The 8732-nt window shown below is 29.7% G+C and overlaps 1 non-coding gene across 1 annotated transcript; it reads left to right on the top strand.

Annotated features, from left to right (window-relative positions):
* Positions 1-8421: 8421 nt before the first annotated feature.
* Positions 8422-8522, top strand: LOC114913937 (U6 spliceosomal RNA). Its single transcript, XR_003800065.1, has one exon. It is a non-coding gene; the product is annotated as a U6 spliceosomal RNA (small nuclear RNA).
* The last annotated feature ends 210 nt before the right edge of the window (positions 8523-8732 follow it).

The raw sequence follows: 8732 nt of genomic DNA, 5'->3' as shown, positions 1-8732 counted from the left end.
TAATAACTTAGAAAAAAATTTTTGGTAAAAAAATTTCTCACCAAAAAATATTATTTGTGACGCAAAAAAATTTATCGTTAATAATACTTTTAATGATGAAGAAGAATTTCCATCGCTAATAATTTCCACCAAAAAAAATTTCTCCATTTTTTCCCTAAAAAATTTTCTCACCAAAAAAAATTATTTGTCATGAAAAAGTTTCATCGTTAATTATTTTATTAATGACAAAAATTTACATCGCTAATAATTCTATCCAATTTTTCCAAAAATTTATGATGAAAATAAAATATTTCATCATTAATTATCTTATTAGCAATAGAAATTAATTTTCATCACTAATTTATTTTTCAAAAAAAAAATTAGATGGATATTATTTTACTATATATATATATATATATATATATATATATAGTAATCCATTATATGACCTAAAACCTGCACACAATGCAGGCTATAAGTTGTTTTTTCTTTTGAAAAAAAAATTGGATGAGAAGATCATAGCCATCCAAAGTACCCTTGCATATATATATATATATATATATATATATATATATATATATATATATATATATATATATATATATATATATATATATAGTAATCCATTATATGACCTAGAATCTGTACACAATGCAGGCTATAAGTTGTTTTTTCTTTTGAAAAAAAATATTGGATGAGAAGATCATAGCCATCCAAAGTACCCTTGCATCTCATGTGCGATGTCATCTCAAAAAATTCTAGTTTATACAATGTTGAGCTAAAGGAACATAGAGACAAATATTTTATGTCATGGACACATCTAAAAAATTTGGATTTAATACCAAAAAGAGTTAAAATATGAGTCAAACAAATAAGTTATTCATATTTAATATACGAGCTATACAATCATATTCTATTAGTTTCATTTTTTTATTACCGAAACTTGTTTCATTTAATACTATGAAAAGTATGCTTTAGTAGCTAGCATCAACTATAGTTTGAGTTAAGAGTATTTGATTACTTGAGTACAACTCATTTCAGTTCTTATTAGTCCAAGTCATTCTAAGTATTTTTGAATTTGGATCCTCAGGTTGGAAATTGACTTTGGTCCTTTGAGATAACCAAATGCTCAAAATTATTTTTCATGCCTTCTAATTAAACTTAGAATAATTTATGGGTAACTAAATATTCTAAAAAATACTAATTTATTATGATAAATTATGATAAATATTATTATTTTGTATGATATTAATTATATTCTATTTTTTTTTCTTTATTAGAGTAACTTAGATAGAGACACCATAATTAATATAATTTATTATAAAAGATATCTTGATCTCTGGACATGATCAATTAATATTATAAATTTTGAACTTGATGAACATTATATCTATTATGCATGACTTAATTATATCATCATACAAATGACTAATACAATTACTAAAAAATTTAGAAGAGCTTTTATTTAAAAAAGTTTAGGAGGACTAGTTTGGTATACATTCGAAAATCTTTGGATAATCTTTTTGTGAATCATGTTTTAACATATAAAGATCCAATATCATCTCTTTTCTATGTTCTTGGATAGATACAAGGTCTTTATACTTTATGACCTCTGGTCAGTCCATAGAACTAATAATATATGCAAAATTGAGCAATGAGACAGATTCAAAAAAATTTAGAGACGAAAAATATTGTGATAAATAATTTTTATATTTTTTAAATTTTTTATTTTTTTAGAAATATTGATGATGAAAATATTTTCATCTCAAATAATTGATTATTTACGATAGAAAAAATTTTTTTGTCACTAATAATCTATAATTTTTGAAATTTTAAATTTTTTTTATTTTTTTAATATATTAGTGATAAAAATTTTATCGTAAATAGATGAGTATTTGTGATGAAAAATTAATTTTCATCATAAATAAGTAATAATTTATGATGTAATATTTTCATCATAAATAATCTATAATTTTTAAATTTTTAAAATTTTTTATTTTTTGAAAATATTAATGATAAAAAAATTTTATCATAAATAGTCGCGTATTGATGACAGAAAGTAGATTTTCATCATAAATACTATGCTATTTATGATGAAAAATTTTCATCGCTACTAATCTGTAATTTTTAAATTTTTAAAATTTTTTATTTTTTTTAGGTATTAGAGATGAATAATTTTTATCATAAATAATAACATATTTATGATGAAAAAAAAATTCATCATAAATATTGAATTATTTATGATGTAATATTTTCATCATAAGTAATTTATAATTTTTAAATTTTTTAAATTTTTAATTTTTTTAAATATTATTGATGAAAAATTTTTCATCATAAATAATAATTATTTGTGATAAAAAAAATTTTCATCATAAATACTCAAGTATTACGATGTAATATTTTTATCGTAAATAATTTTTAATTTTTAATTTTTTAAAATTTTTAATTTTTTTAATTATTAATGATAAAAAATTTTATCATAAATAGAGTGATATTTATGATGAAAATTTATTTTTTATCAAAAATACTCAATTATTTATGATGAATAAATTTTATCATAAATAATCTATAATTTTTTTATTTTTTTATTTTTTTTAAATATTAGCGATAAAAATTTTTCATCATAAATAACTTATATTTGTGATGAAAAATATATTTTTATCATAAATACTTATATTATTTATGGTGAAACTATTTTCATCATTAATATTTAAAAATTTAAAATTAAAATAAATATTTTATTAGTTATGATGAAAATAATCATCGTAAATAATTTATATTTATGATAAAAAAAATTTTCATCGCAAGTATAGAGCTATTTGCAATGAAACTAAATTTTTATTGTAAATATTTTATTATTAATGATGAATTTACTTTTTTATCATAAATAGACTTATTGACGATGAAATATTTTTCATCGCAAATATTTTCATCGTAAAAATTTTTTTTCTTGTAGTGGTGCATGCACCCAAAGATCAAGGTAGTGAATTTTCCCCTCCTCCATGGCCCTTTCCTTCAGGAAGGATGGCCACTAGGGCCATTGCTATGGGTGGAAGAATTGACTTCTATTTCTTTGAGAAATATTATTTTTCCATCGATCCATAGCTAGAAAGAATGGGGTGAAAAAATTTCTATTGCATGGATATTCCTATGTACCCTAAATTAGTTAGAGAATTTTATAAAAATATGAGAAGGAAAGCAGATGATTTGGACACCACAGTGAAGGGAGTACATTTTAAGGTCTCTGAGGCAATCATAGCTAGAGTATTTGACTTACCTAGAGAAGGGATTATGCTTGAGAGAATGTCAGACAAGAAGACTAGATTGAGACTTACAGTTGATAGAGAGGATATAGTAGGAGAATTCTTAGCCAGCACCCTTTCAGTTAAAATGAGGATTTTACATCATATTATTGAAGGGATTTTCATTCCAAAACTAAGGAGACATGATTTTGTTTTTAAGAAGGAGCTGACAGTCATGTATCATATTGTTCAGGGGATACCCTTGAATTTATCAGGTATCATGATGCATTAGATGAGAGAGGCATCAACAAAGAACAAAGTATGCTGACCTTATGGAATGGCACTTATTAGACTATTTGAGGCAGCTAGAGTTCCAGTAGAAAATGAGGCATTCACAAAGTTATCTCACGTTGATGTGTATGATGATAAGGCCTTGACTAGGATGCAGTTTCATATTAAGGCTGGAAGATGGGTAAGGAATGAGTCAGGACAAGAGAGAAGGGAGCCCAAGGTAAAGGAGATAGGAGAGCCATCGACACCTATTGCCCTTAGAGCTCCATCTGATTATCCTTCACTATCTAGAGCTGCACCTAACTTTTCTTCACCAGCCACACCATAGGTTAGACCTCCTATAGCCTCTGTTCCTCAGCTAGAGATATTTGATTCTGCTACATTTGAGAGACTGGCTGACATAATTTTGAGCAAAGTGAGCACTAAGGTGAGGGCTCTCTTTGATAGATTTGATACATTTTAGAGTGAGATGAGAGCCAGATTGACTATCTTGGAGCAGAGAGAGTTGAGGCCTGATGCACCAGCGATATTTCTTATTTGGCTAGAGAGATAGCTCGACTGAGGGGGAGTCTTGAGTGCAAGAGCACTGAGATATTTACTGCTATCAGACGACTTGGATAGTCCGGCACTGAGGTTTTTGAGGCTATCAACGGACTTGGACAGTCACAGCAACAGGACATTATGTCTGTACTTAGAGCCATGGAGAGCCTGATTGGAAAAATTAAGAGACTTGCCCCAGGTGCAGTACCAACAGTAGCAGCAGCTGACGCAGCCGCCAGAGCTGCCATGCCTCTTCCTCACCCTACTCAGCCCTCTACTCAGCCCCAGCCTCAGTCCACATCTTGTCCTCCTGCTCAGTCCACCGACTATGTCAGACCTCCATTCAAAGTTTATACTAGAGCCGGTGTAGGATTTTTAGCACATAGCATAGGACCATCATCCAGGGCCAGGAGCCAGTGAGCTGGACCATCATCTTCTCGAGCCTCCTCATCCGAGACCCTAGAGATCCCTTCCAATGAGGAGTAGTGGCTTAGGAGACTTCCATGTAGTCATCTGATGTGTTAGGCTTATATCTCTTTGTTTAGACTTATGTTTATATTAGCCTATCTTTGTTTTAGTGAGTATTTGCTGACTTATATGATATTGTATATTGGTGTGCTATGACCTAACACATTCATTTTGATGAATGCAATGCTATATTATTGCTTTTCCTTATTTTTGTGTTTTGAGGTATTCTAAAATATTTATACATTGCCCTTTTTGATTGATGACAAAAAGTAGCAGCAGCAAAGCATATGAGCATTGCTTATTTTAATATGTATGTACCTCATATGAATGTGCCTCATGAATGTATTGATATGTGCCTCATGAATGTATTATAAATGTATTTATGTGTCTTAAGTATTTATGTGTCTTATGAATGTAATTTTCGGCTTTAACATATAAGCATAACAATGGGCCTTAATATATATTATGTGTATGTATCTCATGTCTCATTTTCATATGGATGAAGAATATTGTATATATGGCACAATAAATGAAATTGAAGAATGAACAATTCTTAAGTGAGCACATTTGTGAAAATTTTACAATTGTGATTGAAGAAACATACTGAAAATATAAGCACAAACTAAGAGGGAGCAAAGTTTAAACTTATGGAAAAGCTTGCACCTTTATTGACTTAAGCATATCTCTTGAAATTTATGCATACTTTATGCCAATTGCTCATATACTCAAAGTTTTGTCATCATTAAAAAGGAAGAGATTATTAACCTCAAGGATTGATTTTGATGAATAACAAAATATTTGAGTATACGTTTAGACTAATGAGCTCTTCAAGATCATGTTTCAAGAGAAATTACAGAGAAACAAAAGAAAAATCCTACAATGCAAATTGAGAACAAATAAGAGAAATTTGGAAGCTTTTAAAGTATGTTATACATCTCAAACAAGGCTGAAGGAAGATATTCAAGATCTGAAATTAATGAGAAATTCAATTAAAAAAGATTACAAAAAATTTAGTGGAAGGACCTTCGAGTCGACTCAAGGTTATTTCGAGTCGACTCAAGCTGAGATGGTAGGCAAAAAGTATTTTGGCACACAAGAATTTCAACTGGCACGCTCTCCAATCGACTCAAGTTGGGTGTGAGTCGACTCAAATGATCAGTAACAGAAAAAGTAAAGTTTCAAAGCAGAAAAGTTTTGGATGAGTTGAGGAGTCGAGTCGACTCGAGTTGCTCGAGTCAAAGTCTCAAGATGCGAACAGATAGCTGTATTTTTGAGATAAAAGTTCGAAGCAGACTCGTAAGCTAGTCGAGTTAACTCAAAGAATGTTGAGTTGACTCAAAGCTTAAATCGAGTCGACTCAAATCTGAACGACTAGTTCTGCAGAATTTTTAGAATTATACGGTTCACTTTTCAATGGTTATATTCAATCTTCCAATGATCTGAAATGTCTCTCCAACTTACCAAATGTTGGAAAACACCTATAAAGCTCATGAGAGACTAGACTTATCATATCAATCATTGAGAGGAAGCAAAAAGTCGAGAGCAAAAGTCCAAAAACATTGAAAAGAGAGCATTCACTTTCTAACCACTTGAAATATCAAATCAAGAGATTTTTTCCAACAAGAAGATAAGCTCATCTACTCAAAAGCTTCCAAAAAAAAAAGATTTAAGAGCTTCATCGATATTTTTACTCATTAAAAAGGCTTTTTATTTTCAATTATTGTTCTACTTTTGTCTTTGTTGTAACTAACTTCAATAGAATTTTGAAACTAAGGGATAGACCTATCCAAGCCTGAAAATTGGATTGTAAGCCAAGGATTGGCTTGTTTATTTATTATGATTGATGATCCGTTGTAAAATCAACTGAATTTTAAATAGTGAGTTCGAAAAACTATCTGACTGTAATCATAGATAGATTATAATGAAATTCTTAAGTGGACCTTGGGGAGTGGACAAAAGTACAAGGGACACTGAACCGCTGCATATCGTGTGTGTTTGTTCTTGTGCTCTTCTTTCTAGCTTTCCTTATATTTATATTTCTGCATACTTAAAGTCTGCACTCATCAACACTTCACTAGTTTTTAAAATAGCATATTACTTGTTTAAATTTTGAAAAATTCAATTCATCCTTCCTCTTGGATTGTCTTACTGAGCAATATCAAGTAAAATAAATATGAATATAAATATACCAGTATATGATCTATATCCAATCCACTTTCAGCCCTAAGTATTTTTTAGTAAATATGATGATATTTATCTATTACAAAAACATAGGTAGGAGAATGCCTATACATCAACTTACTTGCTAAACCTCCCCTTATAGGGTAATATACTTGCTAAACATGGTTTTAATGGGGTTGGATAAAAGGCTACTTTACTCCCATCGTTTCTTTTAACTCATTCTCAAGCAAGTAGTAGATGGCTTAGTATTTATTATATACATTATCTATAGCAGAGCTTGAGCATTAAGTATTTTAACATTAATTGGCATTTCAGAGGAATGCAATTTTTTTTTTGGTAAAATGAGGAATGCAATTCATTAGCGATGACAATATCTGATAATTGCTACTTCTAGCACCATGCATGCATGTGTGTGTGTGTGTGTCTATATATATATATATGGACAGACTTAGATGAGGTAGATCGAATTTGGGCTCAAATCCATTTAAATCAAAACTAGCCAATGGGAGTCCTATATCAATAATCCAAGCTATTGAATATGATCTACTATTTCAAAACTACATACAAACCAAAAATTATATGATTTCAAAATTCCTAGCTTATACATCAAATGATCAAACAATACATCTAATTCAATTTTATTTAGATTGTCTAATTTTTAACTATTTGATGTATAAGTTATGGATATCCAAATAATATAATTTTTTATGTGCAAATAGTTTTGAGGCGGTAGATCATATTCAATAGCTTAGATTATTGATTTAGAACCCTTATTATAGAGTTTTGATCTAACCGGGTCTAAGTTCAAATCCGTTGATTTGATTCTAGTTTGGCTCTATATATATATATATATATATATATATATATATATATATATAGGTATATATAGGTATGGAAGCAAAGTGATTATTTTCTTGACATTTCAACCACTGAATTTTTTTTTTCCTAGTATCAAGCATATGTCCATTGGAATTTCACTAAATAAGCTGATATAAAATAACTTTATGACACCAAAATCTAAGCATTAATACCCAACAAAGTTCAGCAGATTTAGGAGAAAGAAAGGGGGATTTTTTTTTTAATTTTATACAAGCTGGCGGTCACATCATTCTAGTATAAATATAATTCAAGAAGTCCAAATATAAAATATCACGTAATGTCTCTGGACATTCGTCGTCTTGGCGTCAGGACCACTCTCCGATGTGGTCGGCAACAAAAGAAGCAATCCAATCTGTAGTGCTGTTCGTCTGAGGGAGAGTTCTATTTTCATCTTTCTGAATTGTCATTAAAAGTGAATCATGGTTACCCAAAAATAATATTGCTTATGTCTCAATATTTTTCACTTTTCTTAGTGAAGTATGGTTATGAATAGGATATCATGCATATCTCCACCATCAACTGGTCATTGCTTCTGAAGTTTCAGCTGTTAGGTTTATCATGTCCCACACCAAAACCCTTGCATTTGATTCAATGAAGCACAACTCTGAATCACTCTTTTGTTTTGTCAACTGTAATTAACTGCTGTACCATTTTTCTGCATGTTTTAAGCTTTTAGTAGTCGTGAGTCTTGAACTTGGCAATAGGTTTATAAAATTATTTTTACAAATTAAATATAGAAAATTACTTGGAGGACATAGGGTCCATGGACCATGCCGATCCACTTGAACACGGAGTAATTTAAGTGCCATACATTATGTATAAGAGAAAAGTAAAGGAGCTCTACCCCCTGGGGGACATCTAATAAAATTGGAATGATACAGAGAAGATTAGCATGGCCTGTCCACAAGGATGTTCAATCAAAAAGAGAATAAAGAAACTCTCACATTCATGAAAATGTAATTGTTGACGAATTGTTTCTTAGAGATCTCCATTTGCACTTAAGCTTTGTGATGGTGTACATAGCATTCCTCATGTCTTTTCTTTTTCTTTTTTTGGATTCCTCATTTTGGACAATTTATCAAAATTTCACCTTGCGATGATCATGGTGTTACAAATAAGTGGTTTAGATCCCTCAAGAAATCCATCAGAGCA

Source organism: Elaeis guineensis, chromosome 1 (genome assembly GCF_000442705.2).
Source record: "Elaeis guineensis isolate ETL-2024a chromosome 1, EG11, whole genome shotgun sequence".
Taxonomy (NCBI): domain Eukaryota; kingdom Viridiplantae; phylum Streptophyta; class Magnoliopsida; order Arecales; family Arecaceae; genus Elaeis; species Elaeis guineensis.
The sequence above is the reverse complement of the archived record's forward strand: the minus strand, read 5'-3'. Positions and strand labels throughout refer to the sequence as shown.